The sequence below is a fragment of the Belonocnema kinseyi genome, chromosome 2, assembly GCF_010883055.1.
Source record: "Belonocnema kinseyi isolate 2016_QV_RU_SX_M_011 chromosome 2, B_treatae_v1, whole genome shotgun sequence".
Lineage (NCBI taxonomy): Eukaryota > Metazoa > Arthropoda > Insecta > Hymenoptera > Cynipidae > Belonocnema > Belonocnema kinseyi.
In genome coordinates this window covers 59086000-59108485 of record NC_046658.1, presented here as the reverse complement: position 1 = coordinate 59108485, position 22486 = coordinate 59086000, and the positions used below count along the sequence as shown (strand labels likewise).

General features: G+C 31.0%; 1 protein-coding gene across 1 annotated transcript in view; it reads left to right on the top strand.

The window, feature by feature from the left end:
* Positions 1-22486, top strand: part of LOC117168463 (allatostatin C-like) — a 101297-nt gene that overhangs the window by 28952 nt on the left and 49859 nt on the right. The window lies entirely within an intron of this gene.

Sequence of the window (22486 nt, the reverse complement as noted above, 5' to 3'; positions counted from 1 at the left end):
GCTTGACGAATCATTCTATAGAGATGGCATTACTAGACTAGAACACCGCTATGAGAAATGTATCAGCCTTGGAGGAGATTATGTTGAGAAAAAAAAAAAAATTCTTAAAAACGTTGTTTTTCTTGGTCAGGCCGGAAACTTATCAATCCACCCTCGTACATTGATAAAATTCCGAATAGTATCAGATTTCTCGAAATAATAGAGTACAATCAATTGTATACGTAATATACCGGAAGATAAGCATAGTGATTTGATCCAAATATGCTGAATTCTCCAGTTTCGCAATGCTATTTGTCGATCAGTAATTGTTCTCCACAAATTGCCAGATAATTGTTGACATTTGAGTGACAGCGATTAGAAAGATTTATATGTGATGACCTTTTCCAAAAATTGCATCAATCATTTTGAATCGGTAAATTATATGATCGTGATTCTAACAAACTTTTTTCTGTTCGAAATATTCATAAGGGAACGTCCGTTAATTACATAGGGATGATTTTTGATATTTTGGACCCCCTCCTCCTCTATTTTTATGATTCATAAAATTTGTGTGACCCCTCTTCCCTCAATGCCTCCACAATATATCAATTATTTTCACTATAAACAACATTTTAAAAGATTTCACAGCACAGAAAAAACTAAGAATAAAATTTGTTGCAGGAAATTGTTTAGAACGATAAAGTTTTGTTTAAACAACTTCGCGTCTTTAAAAAACATGTGTTTGTCATGAAAAACAAAAGAAAATTTAAACGATATTTATGTGAAGTTTATCCTATGAAGTTAATTTTTGTTGTAGAGAATCTTTCGTCGAAAATCGATGTAAAGTTTATCTTCTGTTTATTCTGTGAGGGATTTCAATCTTTTTTTTAAAGGTCATCAAGGATTAATATAGGTAGGGATTTTACGAAATTAACCCTGCGTGTGTACACTATATTTTTCGAGACACGGTGTGTACACTGGATCTTCTAGGGATCAGGCGAATTTTCGAGATTTTGAAGGCTTTAAAAAATCCTTAAAAAAATCAGGGATACTTCTCGAAGTGTGTGCTTCATGTCTCAGTAGTTGCCAAATTTAAAAGTTTTAAACCGATGTTAACAAAAATTGAAATATAGTAAAAATATTCGAGGGAAATTTGAATATAAAATTTCGACTGTTCATTTAAAGGCCCAGTGTACACACGAAGGGTTGAAACGATTTCCGTAGATTACAAAGGATTTTAAGGAATTTAAAGAGATTTGAAATGATTTTGAAATATGGTATTTCAAAAGAACTCATGGGACTTTAAAGAGTTTTAAAGGATTTCAAGAGATACCGAAGTATTTTCAGGAACTTTGATAAGTCTTCAAATATTTGCAGGTATTTTAAAATTACAGAAAAAACAGAAAATAAAATTTACATCGATTTCCAACGAAAGATTCTCTGCACAAAAATTAACTTCACAGGATGAACTTTACACAAATATCGGTTAAACTTTCTTTTGTTCTTCCATGACAAACACATGTTTTTTTAAAGGATCGAAGTTGGCTAAACAAAGCTTTATGGCTCTAAAAATATTTCCTGCAACAAATTTTATTCTTAGTTTTTTTCTGTGATATTTCGCAGGATATCAAAAGATTTGTACAATTTCAAAAGATTTAAATGGTTTTTAACGGATTTGAAGAGATTTAAAGGGATTTTTATGATTTCATGGGATTTCATGGGAATTTATGCGGAACTTATTGTTTAAATAATGTAAACCGATTCGATGTAAAGGCATCACAAAACAAAACAAAAAGTCTCCTTAACAACCAAAGTAGAAATTTCATATTCTAACAATGTGTATTAATGGATTTTAAAGGATTTCGTAAGATTTCAAAAGATTTAATGGAATTTGGGAGGATTTTTGAACGTTATTAAGGAATTTAAGAGGGTTCAAAGAATTGCAATGACTTTAAAAATATTTGAAGGGATTCCAAAGATTTTAAATGATAATGTAATATTTCACGGAATTTCATGGGTTTAACCGATTTTTGAGATTTTAGATGATTCTCAAGGATTTTATAGTATCATAAGGGATTGTTATGGGACTTAAAAGATTTCAAGAGATTTTAAAGATTTAAATGCTTTCAAGAGATCTCAAAGAATTTTAAGGGTGTTCTACAGTTTTAAAGAAATTTCAATATACATTTTCCATGGATTTCAAAGAATTTCAAGGAATTTTCACATGATTTAAAACATCTTAGGGGATTTAAAAAAATTGCACAAGAATTTACGGCATTTTAAAGGATTAAAGAGATTTCCATCAATTCCACGAGATTTTATAAAATTTGCACACCAGATTTCTAAAATGGTTAACTCTTCGCCTCTAAATCTATTAGATGCATGTAATAAGAAATGTTTCATAATAAAAAGGAAATAAAGCAAATAATGATATAATGTGTTTAATGGTATAAAAATAATTTAATCAATAAAACATATTTCAATTAGCAGATGGCTAAAAGAGAATTAGAGGAAAAAAACATACATATTGGATGCTCACTTATCATTTTTTTAAATTATAAAATTAAACATACTATCTTCGAAAAATGAAAAAATTTTCTTAGACTGAATATTTTTAAAGCAAATCTTTTTCAACTGGTCGACACATGCTTAAGTGGAAGAGTTTCTAAACCTAAATGTCTATAAGAAAAATAAAAATGTAAAGCATATACGTTTAAGTACAACACCAGGTGGAAGCAAGCTGTAGCATTCGTGTAAAGAAGTATCGGATAACTTTATTACCTTGCCGCTTGCTTTTTTGCATGAGAACAGAGGAAATACTCTAGAAAAAAATTACATTTGAGTTAGCATACAGAAAAATAAAATTTGTATGAGTTATATCATATTTTTGCAAACGCCTTACGGATCTTTTTAGTATTACGTAAGCATTGGAGAGGGTTCCGCGACAGCTTAGTTTTCTAAAGGGAAACCTTTTACGTATAATATTTATCAGGGGGATTTTACAGAATTTTCATGGATACTTACATGGGTTAGGTGGAATGGGGGGGGGGCACCGACTTTAAAAATGCTTCAAGCCAAACTTGAATGGCTCCTTAGTATATAAAAAAAACTTTTTTTCCCTTAAACGAAAACTGCAATTACAGACCAGTATGACTTTAGTAATGTCACAAAATTGTTTGGGGCTGAAAAAAATTAAAATAAAGTTTTCTTTCAAGTGTTATATCCTGCGAATAACTGTACGTAATTTAATTTTCTTTGCGCCAGTTTGCAGTGCTATCTAGAATCTTACAAACATCTTTTCAAAACTTCAAAGATTCTGAAAAATACAAAATGGTGTACATTTTTCGAAATATGCCAATTTTTTCAAAAATGCCACCTGTGATTTTTTTAGATTTATAGTAATATTGGGCAGATAATCTGTTTAGTTTCTCCTCGCTTAACTGCTTCTTTATTATGCAAAGCTTATTTATTTACAATATAAAAATAGACGAGACCACACTACAATAGATCTCGCATTTATATCGAGATTTTTGTGAAAATATGTATAAAATCCTTAAAGATTAATTTTTTTTCTGAAAAAAAACAATATATAAGTATGGTGTGATAAAAAAGTGGAACTACTTCAACAGCTTTAATAATGTGTTCATAAAAGAATAATGAAGTAAGTTAGAACAAATGATTTTAGAAAAAATCTGTAAAATAACCCGAGATAGAAGAAAGTGTCAAAATATTTTTCTGGAACTTTTTTAAAGAAACAATTTTGTTCTTTCTACATTTTTTGTATCTTGTGTCATTTTGGCAAAAATGTGAATTCTCGTTTTTCAGAAAAAAAATACTATCTTCTCTCCCAGGATGGAAGCAGGACAGACTATCAAGGAATATACTTTTTACATTAGGGCGAATCTTGAAAGCAATCAAGAAAAAAACGCTGGGGTTACTCAGTAAATTGACTTTGAATATTTTCAGAAAAACCATGCTCTTGTCAATTTTGAATTTTCGTGAAACTTTTCAACGGTTTTTGAATGAGGGCAAGAAATTCTATCTGAATCAGAAAAAATATATAAATACAATGAAACTCTTCAATAGCCCTCCCTTCTATAGCCCTTCCGAAAATTGACGCCGCGCCGCATGCAGGTGTAACAGGTGCTACACAGGGTGTGCGGGATCTGCGGCTGTCACTTAGGCGAGCTGTCAGGCGTGAACAAACAAAAGCGGAGCAGGCTACAATGAGTTAGTTTTCACCCACCGTCAGCTCAAAAATCGGCTCTATAAAAGAGTTTTACTGTAAATGTATTAATTTAAAAAATATAACACTTCATCCAAAAATTGTGACCATTTTTTGACAATAAGGTTGCTGAAAACAAAAATTTCATTTGTTCAATTTTAATTTGAAATGTAAAATAGTTTACCGTTTAGACTAAATAAGAAAATGAATGTTTATAAATTTATAATTTATAATTTATAAATCTGCACATTTTTTAATATTTAAATACATTTTCTCAGTGGAAGCGCTGCGTCAAGAAATCTATCAACTATTTCCAGTTATTTTTTTGTTGGAGATTCATAACTTAGCCAATAAGGCCAGTAAAATTAGCCTTTTCTTTTCTGCTTTGATTGGTAGAAGGAATTTAACAACTCAAAGTCATTTTATCACTTAAAATGTTACTAATTTATTTTCTAATTTCCTCCGAAATTAGGTATTTAAAGCATATTTTCTTTCACTGATGTAAATAGTAGGTCATTTGAAGGGTGGAAACGCAAAATAAGGTAAATAACAAAATGGAAATTGTGCAGGATAACAAAAAAACATTATATAAAATTAAAATTGCAAATTAAAAAAATGATTTGCTTCAGATCCTACGTATTACTCAATCGATACCAACAATTTTTGATTGAAAAGAAGCTTCCAGTGATGAGAAAATGTTGTCCATATGTTATCATGTTGGGTTGACACTTTTTTTACCTTGTCGGAGTCGAATTCAGATAGTGATAAGAAATGTATTCTTTATTTGAGCTCAACTACAAAGTAAACTGATTATCGATCCGCGACATATTAAGATACTGAAGACATAAGGGAAAAGTTTGATTATCGGAAAAAGTTATTTAGTTCTGAGAAATTCAATTTTCAATGCGAAAATATCACAGTGCGACAGATGATTTTTCACTTTTAAGTATAGTGATAAATGATTAAATTTACACTTTTGTTATTGAAACATGAAGATATTGAAATACATGCCTTTTGTGAATACCATAAAAAATAGTTTGTTCACAACATTCTTTATTTTTAGTGCGTATGAAAATGCAACTTTAGGGCCAAGTAGATTTTCTAGGACCAAATAAAAGGGTGAAATATGGACAAGTTAACGCGTTTTCTTGATTCAATGATAATTCGTACGGTTATTCTATCAGTTGATACTGCTATTTTATTAGTGGGTACAACAATTTCATTAGTTGCAGTGACAATTCAGTTAATACCAGTAACTAAGTAAATGGTTATTCCAAATAATAAAATAGCAGTACCGTATCTTACAAACTAAATAGTTGGCCCAACTAACGATTTTTTTCAGTGTTTATTGAAGTTCATGAAACTTTTATTTCAGAAAGATTTTCGAGTATCGCATATATTTTCTTTTGTTTATGATACATGAAATTCTTTTGAAAAAGAAGCCTGGAAATCAATTGAAAGGAAATTGGAAATAAAATGACATTTTTTCTGAATATATGTGATTGAAATACTTTCAAAATTTCAAACAATCGAGGAGCAAACAACTCAATATCGCGCAAAAACCCCCTTCTAATATCAAGACCCTCATCTCATAGAACGGAGGCTTGTAAATCCGACATTTTTATTCACCTGTTTTCTCGATTCTTTCAACTTTCGCATTTCTCATATTTGAGAGGAATATATTCTATAAGTGAAAAAATGCTATAGTGTGAATGAAATATGTAATTTTCATTTCGAAAAAGACTTATCTGCTAAATATTTGATTTATCTTATTTTTAAGATATATATACTTTTCAAAAGATTATTCTAATTTCAATAAAATTTTCAGAAAAAGTAGTAAATATCTTCTAAAATGCAATTATCTTCCTCAGTTTTTAATAATAGTGGAAAAGGATGTAAAATGGGTTTACTGAAAATGCGAAGGTATGAGTTGCATTTCGTACAAGTTGGACAAATTTGATATTATGTATCTCAATTATTATAATTCGCAGAAAATGAAGGAAGTGATTATAAAAGAACAAAGAGGTGTAGTTTTGCTCGCTTGATTCAAGCTTTTTATTCTGCCTTTGAATGTCATAGGCAGATGCTAATTTAAATTTAATGGGTAAACCATTTAGAACATTTTAACTTCTAGTTCACGATTTCCTTTATTTGATAGATTTCACAGCTTTTCGCGTAAGTGCAAAATCCCGTGTGGAAATACCCCGGGTTAGTCCTAGTACAACAAGGTTTCTGGTCGGGGACTGGCCGGGCTATATTTTTTTAAGAGCCTGGCCGTGCATTGGTTGGAGGCTCTCTAAGAAAAATTTCTGTCAAAAACCCAGTCGGGGGCTGACTGGGCTCTGATCGGGCAAATCTTATGATCGAATGCTCAGACGGTATCTCCCGGGCTCTTATTGGCAATAATAAAATTGTTAAGCTTTGTTTATAACTGAATATATACAATATAAAAAGCAAATGACAAAATCTAAAGAACGAGTTTTTTGGCGTGATTCAAAAATTGCAAATGTTAAGAAAAAATGGACATTTTATATCAATCTTAAACGTTGTAAAATAGCATAAAACACCTAAAAACCAAACGTTAGACGAAAGTTAAAAAATTTTATTTATAAGAAATCGTCAACATTCACGATCAAATTTCTAAGTTCCGTCGTTAAAAAATTTTAATATTCATAAAAAATTACATTTCCTGTAATTGTAAAAATTTGTCAAGTAGTCTACAACGAGAGAAAACAAAATATCAGGCGAAAAAAAATTGTAATCGATTTAAATTAGTTATTTAAAAAGTATTTTATTGATATTCCTGTTAAAAGTTCGTGTATCTTATGTTTACATAAAGTTGCATAATAACAAACAATTAGAAAAAGAGAACTTAAAATTTGATGCTTTAACTTTTCTGAACTGTATCTTATGAGGATGGCTTTTTCAACGAGTTTCAACTTGTATTAATATTTAAAGTAAAAATAATCGCAATCATTTAATATTTATTTTTTAAATACTTTTTTTGTCGCTCAACGACTACGTGAAAATAATCATGTTGTCTGTATGCTGGGCGTGTGGAATTTCATACATTAATATGCTTCAATTCTGCAGTAAAAAAGAATCAAATTGATCCCGTAATTTAGTGACAGATACTCTTCATACAATTGAAACCCGAATCATTTAAATCTAGTAATGCGCTAATTGATTCCGTCCGGGCCACAATCGGGCTCCCTAGCCAGCTCCCGGCCATGCTCCATGGCCGCACGCTGGCCAGCGCAGCGTGACGATGCTGGCCGCATTCCGACCAGAAACCCCGGCCGCAGCCCGGCTTAAAGCCGGGCTCCCCGGCCAGCTCCCGGCTTAAAGCCGTGCTCGACAGCCGTAGAATGGCCAGTCCCCGTCTTAAATTTCCACCCGAGATATAGTACTGAAAAAAAATTATTATTTCAAAAAAGCTGTTTTTGGAAAGAGTAGTAAAGAAACGTGCGCAAAGCGCCCATTCATGCCCCTAGGTGTTTAAATAATAGGACTTGTAATTTTGAAAAAATAATTAATAAACAGGAACATATTTCGAATGAAAGGAAAAATCATAGGAATTGAAATTGTATTACTTCTAATTAAAAGCATTTAAAATTTGACAATTTTTGAAATTGAGAAATAAATTGAATGTTTCTAACTCAAAGCTTCTGAAATTCTAAAATTACAAATTTTCAATTCGAAACTGTTCGTTTTTTAACTTGAGTTCGAAATGTTGAATATTTTCGAATATTTATTCAATAAAAAAAAATTATTTTCTAATTCTTGGTTCTAAAATCTTCTCAATTTCAAGACTTGACATTGTTCAATTATGGCATTTTAGCCAAAGTTGTTTAATTACAAATCTGTTATAACGAATGAAAGTGTATGTAGGTATATTTGCAAAACATTTGCGTAGTTTTGTACTTTAAAGTTGTGTATAATAGCCACGCAGTAAGGATCGTGTTTTTCGATCTCATTAGATTTGTACAAATAAATCACCTTTGACATTCCCGGTATCTTTTGCCTTCTAAAAGACTGGAAAAGGTTGGGTTTAATTAAAAATTACCAACATTTATCCTTCCATTTAATCTGAAACACTTAGTCTTTCACACTAACTATATCGAATTTCAGGATCTAAATTTCAATAATGAAAGCTCTTCAGAAAGTCAGATGAAATATAAACTTAAATTCTTAGTATATCAGAATGACTTGATTGGTACAAAGATTTATATCTAATAAAAGAATTATTCATTATTATTAATATAGCTAAAAAAAGTATTTTATTCTTACCACAAATTTTAAACGACTGGTATTTCACCAATTAGAATCAAACCTTTCGTTGTGACTAAGTTATGAGTATTAGATCTTTTCGTTTATATTCAAGACAAAGTCCATTAAAATGTTAAAAAAAATTAAAAACTGACAAAATGGCGGTTGTTCTTTTAAGAACCTTAAAACTCGATTTTGTCAAAAAGGTAATTGATTTCTGTTTTCTTGATTTCTTTTTAATGTGGTACTAATGGTACTATACGTTTTCTCTTCTCCAAGTCGCGAGCACAAATTAAGTAAACAAAAATATCTATCAGAATCAAGAAGAAAAAGTCAAATATCTATATTTGTTTAAATACTGCAACACTTTTTTTTTAATTTAACAAATTTTGTAAACGCGTCGTCTAAAATTCTTTGAAAATAACATATTTTGTCTAGAAACAATTCTGTGACATCAGCATGTAAAGCCTGTCAGATTTTATAAGTAACCGGTCATGGCTTTTTCTCAAATTTAAAAAAAGGATGTTTCAAGCCAGCTTTAATGATTTATTCCAGATTTACAAAATAGGATTTATGTTTAGTCATTTTTACATTCTCATCAAAGAAGGTCTAGAAGCACGATAGCTTGTAAAAAAATGAATGTATTAGATTGGTCCTTGGTACACGCAAGTTCGTTAGGCAAATGTTTTAGATAAAAATGTAAAAAGTTAGAGCATTTTACAAAATTTCGGTGCTTGCAAAATAAAAAATTTTAATTTCCGCCGCACAAAAAATAACAAAAAATTTCATTTTACCGTCAAACTATGCAAGATACGAAAAAAATAAGAAGACCAAAATTTTGCAACCAAAAATTATCTAAAAATGTATTGTCTATAATGCATTTGTGGACGAACGACACAAGCTAAGAAAAAAAATAACAATATTTGTTAAATTCAAAAAGAAATATAAATTCTTTATTACTAATTTTTGATAGGATGCGTAGTTTTCATTTGAATCGTAAAAAATAACATTAACTATAAAATAATTTATTTTTAGAAAAACCATCCAAGGTACAAAAAAGATGATTCAACAAAAATTATGCACTTAAGGAAGATCTACAACTCTTTTAACAATCACTTTTTGGTAAGAAGCGTTGTTTTTATTTTATTCCTAAAAGATAAAAATAAGAATAAAAGATACAAATTTTTGGAAGAACGGCACAAGTTATGAAAATAAATAATGGAAAAAAATTTCTAACCCAAAAAATAACTGCAAATTTTGTATTAATAATTTTTTAATAGGACGCGTAGTTTTTGTTCTGTTCATAAAAATACCTTTAAAAATACAATAAAATATAATATTACCAGAAAACCATTCAAGAAATGAAGAAAATGAAAAGACGAAAGTTGTTGAACAAAAAGATCTAAAAATTTTTTATAAACTCTTATTTCAAATTATACTAAAAGTGAAAAAATTAGCTTTTTGGAAAAAGGATGCACATTAGGGTGATCTAAAAATGCCTTAAAAATCTTCTCTCAGTTCAGAGTACAAGTCACCCTCACCGACCTCGAAATTTCCATTTCCGGAGAAAGAAAATCCGTAATGGGGACATATGGGAGTTTTGAAGAATTGAACTAAAATTTCAAGGTATATTCTAAACGTGCCAAATGTTTTTAGGGATTGAAGAGGAGTTTCTACGAAATAAATCCATATTAATAACTTTTATTTCTAGCCCGCCCATACTCCTCCCACGTGACCAACTCCCATATGAACTCCCACACGACAAAATTTTACGCACGGTAATTAAATTGTAATTTGAAGTGCCCGGTGGTGTGTGTTACTATTTGAATTTCGAAAAAAATTGTGAATTTTCTTTCTCCGAAAATGGAAACTTTTGCAGGAATGACTTGCCCTGTAGGTCGAAAAGCGTTTTTTGGATCACCCTAGTGCACACATTTTGTCAATTATAAAAACAAGACAATGAAAATCCGTATGCTTCAATACCAATCCAATATAATTTATACCTTATTTTGCGATATCTGAATCATCAATCCCAGGCTGAGGTACAGAAATAAATGTAAGTAACATGCCTTTAATTTTAAAAGGTCTGTGCTCAAATGTGGGGGAAATACAAAGAGCGAATCAGGAAACTGATCATTTATTCAGAGTGTTCATATTAAAGTTTTCTTTTCAAGTATTCTTCGAGCATACTTTATTACACAATAATAATCATATTGAAAGAATACTAATAAAAATAAGGCAGAATGATAATTTAAACAAATAAAATTATCCTTCGGAACTTCTACATAATATTTTAAGAATATGAATTAGATAGTTCAAAGATATTAACAAATATGATAGAAAACAAAATAATGAATTTGAATAGCGTTGTTTGCAGTGAAATAAGTATTTTATTTAAACTTTTCTTGTGGAGAGACAACCTTTTTTTTGTGTAAATTTCAGATGAATAAGGGATCAATTTGAAAACAAAAGGTACAATCTGTAGAAGGAGAATTTGTAAGAATATAAAATCTTATTTAGATCATCCTAATTTTTACTTTTTATTCTTCCTTGGGGTAAATGACAACGACATTCAATAAAAAAATGTAAAAAAAGTGTAAGCCAATATTTAACATATAATGTTATGAGAATTTTTTCCTTTTTTAGTAATTAAGTTGAAAAATCAAGTTAAAAAAACATTCGATTATTTCAATTTTCATCATAAAATATACATGGGCGACAAAGAACCACATTCAATATAAAAATATATTTGAAACAATTTTAATCAAGATTTATCATATAATCTTGTGAAAGTTCATAATTTATTAGTAAATAAATACAAAAAATGACTGTTTTCGAAAAGCGCCAACGGACTATTTTGATTTGTGTCTTAAAATTTTCGTGAAATCCCGTATTACCATAAATAATCAAGAAATCCCATTTGCTTGGAGCTTTCATTTATACTTGGTTCACCCGCACCATGGGACTTCAGCTTCGAAATGATAAAATGTTGATGTATGGCAACGCTGCAAACATTTTAATCTATTTTTCATACATGGTCATTGAAGAGATAAACAAATCCATTCTCATCTTACAGAGCCATGTTTTCGAGACACAAATTTCTATTTTAAAATTTAATAATGTATTATACTGAAGTGTTGACATCCTCAAAGTTAAATCTTGTACCCAATTATTGAAAAGTCTCTCCTGTTAAGTTGACACAGTCGAGAATAGCATCCTATATGGTTTTCGGGTCACGATTTATCTTCTTATGTTGAATACTTCAAAAATCTTGAAAATTACATTCCGTTCTAATGTTTTTCATCACAATTTCCCAACAATAAATAAAAACTAAAATAAAAATAATTTTTTTAAATTTGTAAAGAGACATTCTCTTCAGAGGCAGAGACATGATTCTGGAATTTAGACTGTTTTCTCTTCGTAAATAAGAAGGGCGAGAAAGTATTGTTAAAACATGCGCGTTTTACGCAAAGAAAGGGGCAAGTGGAAGGTACAGAAATGTCTCTTCATGTATTCAGATTGCAGACATGTGTATATCCTTTACGAGGCGAACGGTGAAAAATTTCTTATTTTTCTTTGCCTTTCTGTTTTCCTTTTTCATTGGAACGATATTGCGTAACGTGTGACCCATGGGCGAGAAATATAGAAATAGTAACATCAGGATAAAAAGACTGGAAAGAGGGAAAAGTAAGGATTATGATACGCTTCTTGGAGCGAATTATTGAATCACAGGAGGGAAACTATATTTTGCGGGTCATCGCGATCAAGATGAAAACATATTTCTTATTAAAAGCACTGAAAATAGAATTGGATATCAATAACCTTTCCTTATCGAGCCAGTTTCTATTACAATAGAATCCGTACCTTTTTCTTATTACAATCTACTTAACTCACCGCCACATAAAACAGGGTTACTGTAATAATCTAGTAATATTGATCTTAGAAAGTAACATTAAGATATTCTTGTTTGAACTAGTCACCAAATCCGATACCCGTGTGGAAAAATTTCGTGGCGCTGTGTACAGTTTCTGTCTAGTCCGCCTTGAGTCGATACTGGTGCGCTGCAGACTGACTGTCCGGTGGCTAGACTGGGATGTAATGCTCGGCTCGACTAGTTTCTAGACAGATCGTGTAATTTGATACAAAAATTAATAATTAAATGATATAATTATTTTTGATTACCCAAATGTTTAATGTAAAGATTTTTCAGATAATTAAAAATATCAAAAAAGTTTGTGTACATAAAAAAATGAAATCATGCGTTACCGCAAGTCTTGTACATATGCCGGGAGTCGAACTTTTGACGCATAATTTCATATTATTTTTCTGTGACTTTGCCGCGTAGCCTTAACACACTCAGCCATCCAAAAGTTAAAAAATTGTCACTTTTGTTGGATATGAATTTCCATTCATTACATCGTAATATTTATTTCAATAAAACATAAACAATTTTTAACATTAAAGGTGCTTTATAAGTAAATAAATCATTTAAAATAATGAGGTTTTTTCATTATACTTGCGATTCGGTTACGAAATAATTATTGCTTATTATTTTAAACAATTAATACGTGAGGCTTAATTTTCATTTAAACAATCAATAAATAATTACAATCAATTATTTATGTAGAAATTTGATTTTCTGGAATATTTTAAATATAATACGTAGCATTATACATATTATAATTATTATAAATATAATATAAATTCATTATAACTTGACTACATAATTCAATTCAAAGAAAATGCTTTTAAACATTCTTTTAAAAAATCGTTCTTAAGAATACATTTCGTACATTAAAATTTCAGTTGCCTTCAATAATTATTGTCTATCACCTTAAATATGTAATGATGTCTATTTAATTGTTACTTGAGCATTTATGCAATTATGTATTGTAATTTTATAAATCTTTAATTAAAATATTACTACCTTTTGAATTAACTCTGATAATTTTTGTAAAGTTCAGACCGTGATTCTATCTAAAACTACCTAAAATCTGAATGAATCAAATTCGTAACGAATTCCTACATAACGCCAAGACTGGGACTACAAGTAGAAACATTAAAATCAAACACATGGAAAAACCAGACAACGCCAGTGTAGCGTCCGCCTAGTGTTACGTGAATACAGAGGTTTGAGAAAAACTACTGGAATTAGCATGATTCAAGACTGTCACGAAATTTTTTCACACGGGAGAGACACATAATGTCGTTGGCATACATTTTTTTATTGTAGCTTTATTATTTTGTTTGCCTGTCTTATTTTTGATGCATTTCAATACAACCCCTAGTTTGGTGTTATTTTTATCAGTATGTCTACTATTTTTCTCTCCCAATATTTTCGGTTACATCCTTTTTTTCAGATTTATTATTATATTTATAAAAAATAATATTCTTGTATTTGATGGTAATAACTCTTCGATAATCAATAATTAATTGCTAATATTAGAAAAATTAAAAATGATACTTAATGTTTTTGTTCCACTCTCTTTAAAAAAATGCATTTTGTTTTAAATTATTTTCGGATCTTGCCAATCAAATATTTCGAATCTTTCTCCTAAACCTACTACTCATATTCTTTTTCGAAATTTTAGGAAATCATTAAAAATATTTGTAAACCAATTTTAATATTTTCAGAACTAATTTTTCGAAATTAAAAATCATTTAAATTTTTCCTATGAATCTTAAGAAAATTTCTGTATTCTCTTGAAACGTTTCAAAATTCTTCAGATGAGCAAATTGCATTTTTAAACAAAAAAGATTACATTTTTACCAACAGACACGAATTTTTTACAAAATAGTTAACTTTTTGAGGTCAAAAATATGAATTTTTAACAAAAAAGTTCATCAGAAACCAAATAGTTGAATTTTCAACAAAAAAAAAACATTGTCAACTAAAAAATAAAAATTTGTTTATAATGTTTCAAGGAATCTTAAGAAAATTTGTTTGTTTTCTTCAAACTTTTTAAAATTCTTACAAAACTTTGCAATTTTTATTTAAAATCTTAAAAACGCACGTTTTGTTTTAAACTTTTTGAAATCTATTTCCACTGATTTTTTTATCTTTTCTAAACATTCAAAATATCTTTTAAAATGATTATTTTTTCGCAATATTAGGAATCTTTTTAAATTTTTTTAGATATACTTTCGAAATTTATATTACAAAGTAAAACATCATTTTTAATTTTCTCAGAAAGCCTCAGACCTTTTTTTTTATTCCCTTGAATCCTTTCAAGATTCTTAAGAAGTTTCTTAACTTTTTGTTCAATATCTTCAGCAATCTGAATTTTGTTTTAGATTTTATAACACCATCTAAAGTTTTAAATTATGTTTGAATCTTTTTAAAAATCCTAAATATTTTTTAACCGTACTTGATTTTTTTCTGAACTTTTGTAAGGGCTGCTCACTGAGATTTCAGGTGACTCCCGGACTTACCAAAGGCCCTGTGGAGGTCAGTAGGAATCTCTCAATTCTATTGCGTTGTTCCTTGGTTTGTTCGGCGAAATCCCTGTCGGAAAATTCGTACCTTTGTCGGGAATACTTGGGAGATCAGTTTCAAGTACCGCGCGATTAACTTTTCGCGGGAGTCTCGTGGTAAGTCACAAGAAATCTAGAGTTAGTCCGTGGGAGGTCTCTACGAAATCTTCTTTATTCCGGTGGCAGTTATTCTTAGTCTGACTTTCTGATTTCTGAGTGACCAGCCCCTCGCATGAGTATCATATATTATATATTGTGCATGCATATTTTAAATATTCACTTTTTCTAAATATACTAATGGACTTTTTCAGTGTATTAAAATTATACGCAGAAATATGTGACTTTGAATTGAATGGTAATATATTAAGGTACAGTAAACTGGGAAAAAACGGCGCACCCTTGATTCTGCATTTCTGAAAGCGATATTTGCTTCATCTATGTGAAAAATATAGAGGCTTGCATCTAAGAATTTTAAAACTATTTTGCGATTTAACCCTCATGATGGCAAGCTAAAATCGGGACGTTAAAAGGCAAGCCGGGCCTCCCAGGCCCGTTGAAATTCAAACTTCTCTTTCCAGTAAATGTATAGAAAACCCTAAGAAGTTTGACCATTTTTATTCATAATTACATTTTATGATCACATTACATTTAAATTTATAATGCAGCTTTGCAAAGTTTCGACACTTGATCGTGTTAACCAAATATTTGTTGCACGCATTTTTATGGCATGCCAAACAAAAATGTACCAAAATACGTTTTTTTGTGAAGCCGACTTGTTGCTCGCTTTTTCCAGTAAAATCGTGATGAATCACAAAAGCTGTGACTGAAGAGACTTTTTTTTTAATTAAAAAAAATTGCATGAGGCCACTGATTCGTTTTACATTGAACCATATATGAATAGTAACATGAGTGATATGCATACTCTTTTCCTCGCGGTATTCAAAGTTGATGTTGCAATGAAGACTTGCCTTTTTGTGTAAGTAAAAAATATACACGTTTCTGTGGAGCACTTCACAAATGGAATTTTCAGAAAACCTGATTTTTTTATGTATTTAGACTTTGACAAAAGAAATTTTCATGCACAAGCCGATACTTGATACACAACTCTTTGTAACTCGAAAATTGTGACCCGCCAGGCCTCTGAGACCCGCCTGCCTTTGTGAGGGCTTAAGTACAAAATTAATGGTGCCGGTTTCTCCCACATATGCACCGCTTAGCCCCAGTTTACGGTACAGAGAAAATAAGGAAATATATATAAAACAATATTTATCTCATGAAATGAGGAAGAAGTAGAGGTTTAGTGTTTATAAAAATAAAAAATGCACCTGTTTACATATGCACTTCATAATAATTTTGTAGCCATATGATCTTTATGTAAATCTACTCTTTGAGAAGAGGTTTTAGCATAATCCTTTCGTGATGAAACATCTACTATCTACATACGAATCTCAAATAATGTTTTAAAATGTGGAGGGATTATATCTTACCTTGCTCCTTTACATGTTTGATTATTCAAATTTATATTCAGTAGCTTAATAATCATAGAAGTAGACACTTAGGGATTTAAACAAGAATTGAATGTATCATGAAAAAAATATATGCCCGCTGCGCGGGGACATTCTCGTTGGGAGCTGCGCCCGCGGCGCTTAGCGCCAAGTTTGAGCGCGCCTAGGACGCGCGAGTACGCTCTTGCGCTCGTTTTCGTACACTTAATGCGTACACGTTACTACATTTTTTCAAATATCATAAATATTCTAACTTAAATCGAAAACTGTGATTTAAACTGCTGACGAATTTCAACCATAAATTGAAACTGAAATTTTTTCGATTTGTTTTTAAAGAATGTTCTCAAAAACCTGCGGCTTTGACGATTACATTGTCATTACGAAACTCACGCTTCGCGCTCGATAATTTGTGTCCAATCGAAAAACTTCAGTAAGATAAACAAAAATTGCATATTTTTGAAAATGATCCAACTTTTGGAACTTTTGTCTAATTAAGAAATTTTATGAGAATAGTTTCGGAAAACACATATTTTTTATCTAGTAGAAATTTGTATTGATATTTCTTAATATATTAAAACAAAATTTTTCTTTTTTTTACAAATTTTTAAAATGTCGAAAGCATTTATCTTTTTGAAGTTTTATCGAATTTAAAAATGCCATTAGGATCATTTGCAAGTCTTTTGGCCGCTTACCAAAAAATTTGACGAAAATTTCTAAAACTCATAAAAAATTTTCATTCAAATTTTAAAAAAACTCTAACTTTTGGAATTGGTGTCTAATCGAAAAATTTAACTGAGATAGTTCCTAAATATATTTGATATCTAGTGAGGAACTGAAATGGAATGTCCTAATCTATCAAAAAAATATTTTTTTTTCTATTTTTCTGAACGTTTTCAAAATTTTCAAGAGTATATAACTTTAATAATTTTCATCGAAATTAAAAAATTTATTTAAATAATTTTCTTGTCATCTACCCATCTATAAGAAACTTTGACAAAAATGTATACAATTAAAAAATTCAAATGTTGAAAATGCTCTAATTTTTGAAATTTTAGTTGGAAATATCTTCTTAACAAACTTAATCTTAATTTTGATACTTCAAGAAGTGTTTCAAATGCTGACATGATTGGACAGATCCTTCACAAGTTAGCGTGGCTACAACATTCAGGTAACCTTACATACAGACATACATACAATAAGACCGGCAGACAGGCAGACAACCACCCATAAAATTTTATGATTTTCGGATTCTGTGAGTGCCGAAACGTTAAGATCCGTTAAAAACCAGGGAACGAAAATTTGGACGATTACATTACACTCTCATGAGTGAGAATGTAAAAATATCTCGATAGTTCATAATACAATATTCCTTCTTTATCAGATATTTCAGAAGTTTTACTAACCTTTACCCACTTGAAATTGGGATTGTCTTCAAACTATCGATGCTTATATTATGGAAAAAAAATTCGAGAAACCGCTTTACTACGAAGGAGCACGCAGAGCCACCACAAGCCTAGTGTAGCGGCCGCTTCATTTGGGTGAACGGCGCGCCCGTTTTGGGAGAACAACTCACCTGAACTGGCGGAGACTTCTTGTTCCGAATTGAAGGAGCGCTGTTGCACTAAAAAGGAAAACGTAGACGCTCCGCATAAAATTGTACAATAGATCTTTGTAAAACTATTTTTTTAATTTTGATTTGATTACCTCAAGCAACTATATTACTACAATTAATCAAGCTAGGATCGCATTAATGTTATCTTATATATATACAGTATTTATAATCAGCACTTGGACGTGGTGTCTCGGGTGTGTTCAAACCCGTTGTAAAAAAAAAAGTCCATTTTTAGTTAAAAACAATAAAATCATAAACGAAAATCACGAAGGCGAGCGCACATACAAGAAAAGGCGTTGCAGCGTCGCCTGAGTGGTATTCCTGCTCTCTCCACCAGAAGAGAGACGTTGCACTGATACATCGGGATAGCGGCCTTGCCACTCTGAGACAGCTTGTTACCGTTTTTTAACTTCTAAATTATATCCCTAACCTCAGTGACCCAGACTTCGTCAACTGAATTTTCTACCGCATCGTTTTCGACGTCGCAGTTGTGGTGTCCTATTGCTTCATCTCCCAATAATTGACTAAAAGAGTCTTTCAAAACATCTAGGGTGGAGAGTCTAGTTACAGAAACAGTCCCACGAAACATAAAATAATGAGGGAGGAAGGGACGATTAGTTTCAACCGTGGGTCATAGCCGGTGGCTGTTTTATGCTGAGAAGTTCACAAACCTTCAGCAGCGTTGTGTTAGATTAGAGTTCATATAGTTTCATTTTTTCGATTTTTCAAGAAAAATTAAAAAGTTGTTATGATAATCTTGTAGGGCATTCAAAAAGGAACATTTGTCTTTTTTTGACTTTTTATATCGTACGTTATGTGGCTTAAAATGGTAAGTTTCGTCTATTTTTTGTAATTTTGTAAATGCTGTAACTATGGTAATTTTTGATTTCATAAAAAAAGTCATTAGGATAAATTGTTCGAATTTTTGAATACTATGAATATCCCTAAAGAAAATTTCCAAATGGTGAGTCGACGATTCGGGTGCACTAAGTGACGCACCAGGTAGTTTAGCACGTATTCTACGAGACCTTTTTCAAAATTTAAATTTTATGAATAACGAAATTCTATCTGGTGCTACCTGGTGCGCGATCCGGTGCACCCGGGTCGTCGACTCACCCTTAGGAATTGTTTTCATTATTCACCAAATTTTAATTTGAAAAAAGTTTTGGTAAAATACGTATTAAACTACCTGGTGCTCTATCCGATACACCGGGATCATCGACTCACAATTTTTAGTTATTTGGTTTTTGGCACAATTAAAATTCTTTAAAAGTTCTCGTAGAATACGTGCTAAATTACGCGGCGCGCGACCCGGTGCAACAGGGTCGTCGACTTTCCATTTGGAGTTTTTTTCGTTATTCACAAAATTTAAATTTTTGAAAAGTTCTCCTAGAATTAGTAATAAAATACCTGGTGCTCGATCCGTTGCACTCGGATCATCGACTCATTATTGGTAGTTATTTTGGCAGTTGGCAGAGTTTAAATTTTAAAACAGTTCTGGTCGAGTACGTGCTAAGCTACCTGGTGCACGGCCCGGTTCACCCGGATCGTCGACTAAGCATTGGTAGTTATTTTGGCAGTTGACACAATTAAAATTCTTAAAAAGTTCTCGTAGAATACGCGTTAAAATACATGATGAGCGACCCGGCGCACCCGGGTCGTCGACTCACCATTTGGAATTGTTATCGTTATTCACAAAATTTAAATTATTAAAAAGTTCGCGTAGAATACGTTTTAAACTATCTGGTACCCGATACGGTGCACGCGGATTTTCGACTTACAATTTTTAGTTATTTTGGCTGCTGTGACAATTTAAATTATTAAAAAGTTCTCGTAGAATACGTATTAAAGTACCTGGTGCTCAATCCGATGTACCCGGCTCACCATTGTCAGTTATTTTGGCAGATAGCAGAATTTATCTTCTTAGAAAGTTCTCGTAGAATACGTGCTAAGCTACCCGATGCGCAACTCGGTTCACCCGGATCGTCGACTCAACATTTGAAATTGTTTTCGTTATTCACAAAATTAAAATTTTTTTAAGTTCTCGTGGAATACGTATTAAATTACCTGGTTCTCGATCCGGTGCATTCGGATCGTCAAATCACAATTTTTGGTTATTTTGGCTGCTGGAACAACTTAAATTTTGAAAAAGTTCTTGTAGAATACTTGCCATTTAGAAACACGTATGTAGGCTATTGCCGAACCTAAGAATTCCATTTTTAACGCACGCTATTTTTTCTGACACTTACATGTTCTTAAGAATATTCATTTGTATTTAGCGTGCCCTAAGAATAGGAGACGGACAAGAACAAGGTTTGCGCCATGCTAGTATTCAGCCGCGACCCTTGCTTTAGTCATATATTTCCAAGTGTCTTGCCATGCTTGAGCCGTGTAAACCTCTTTAATGCGGGTTCTTAAGAAAATTGCACAGAGCCCAATAAAAGAAAATATTTATCCACTAATCCTTTCTAAAAAGTTAGGATAATTTAGGAGATTGTGTCCATCTTTGAAAATTTGGCCAAAGTTCAATTTCAACCATCTCATGTTCGATCGTGGGCGAAGCATGGCAGAGGGACCGTTAACCATGCATGACCCATTGTTCATAATCATGTGATGACAGTGGGTCGACCGTGGGTGAACATTGACCCAATCTTGAGCCACGCTTACCCCATGGTTTGCCCAAGCTCACTCCACGCTGATGCTATTTTTGAGCCATGGTTCACACAATGAACGTTTTCCACGCGGGAAAGTACATAAAGTATGTGAGTTTTAACAAAATCGATGGTGAACGCCCTTTTATGCAGTTTTACCGTGTTAAAAATAATAAAAGTCCAGATTTCTTTTAAGACTGAAGTATTCTTAAATTAAAATTTCAAAACTTAGTCATTAAAAATAATCACCTTTAAATGATGCAACATGCTTGTTAAAATTCAGTTTTCTCATCTAAAGTGCAAATAAAAAATAACTTAAAATCACACAGACACAAAAAGCAGAAGTGAATTTTCGTTGCAAGTAATTTTCAAGAAGATACAGTTGAATTTTTTCACATAAAAAATAATATTCAATGAAGTCGACATGGTGGCTATTTCCAATGTGGAAGATAAATACTATCACGTTAAGCTAATTTTTGTTGCAGGTAAAGATTACTCTGAAATCCCTGCAGTCATTAGCTTTTCCTTTTCTGTGCATTAATTTGGCGCTTCCAGCTCCGTGCCAGGGCAAGAATTTCTTCTTAAAGGCAGTTTTATAAGATTATGTTAAACTTACGTATACTAATAAACTGTCAAATTGAACTAATAATAACAGTTGCGAGACCAAAAATATACGAAGTGCGAGTGAAACATATGTACAAGCTTTCATGTGGACACCATGAATGAATCGGGAAAACGCTGTTCCTACACAATTTCATTCTACACAAAATATATTGTACACAAGTATACTGATCATATTTTTCTTCCACAAATTTTTTCTACAGTTAAATTTTTTCTACACAGAATTTAATACTGTTATATTTTTCCTACACAACATTTTTTCTACACAGTATTTTACACTGTTTAATATTTTTATTTTTTCCTCCACAAAATATTTTCTACAAAAAATATTTCTTACACAAATCTTTTTCTACACCAAATGTTTCCTACACAAAATTGAATACTGTTATATTTCTCCTACACAAAATTTTTTCTACAGAAGATTTCCTAAACAGAATTTAATGTTGTTTAATACTTTTATTTTTTCCTTCACAAAATATTGTCTACGCAGAATGTGCATATTCTACACAGAATTAAATAGTACCATTTAAATTTCAAGATAGTCTCTAAATATTTCACAACAAAAATATTATGTCCAATATTTTTCCTCCACAAAATTTTAAATTTATTATAAAGCAAAAGTTCTAAATTAAATCTTTTATTTATATTGTAAGTTCACGCATATCACTGGGCTTTATGGTATAACCGATATTGTCTCTATAGCAGCAACAAAACTTAAATCAAAACAATAATAATTTAATTTTGTGTATAGGATCTAATTTTTGTAGAATTTATGTTATACAGGAAAAATATTGGACATAATATTTTTGTTGTAAAATGTTTAGAGATTATCTTGATAATAAAATATTACAATATAATTATGTGTAGAATATACATATTCTGTGTAGAAAATAGTTTATGTAGGAAACATTTTCTGTAGGAAAAATATAACAGTATTAAATTCTATTTAGGAAATCTTTTGTGTAGAAAAAAATATAATTATTAAACAATATTAAATACTGTGTAGGAAATATTCTGCGTAGAACAAATTTTGTGCAGGAAAAATATAACAGTATTAAATTCTGTTAAAGAAAAATTTTGCGTAGAAAAAGTGTTGTGTAGGAAAAATATGATCAGTATACTTGTGCACAATATATTTTGTGTAGAATGA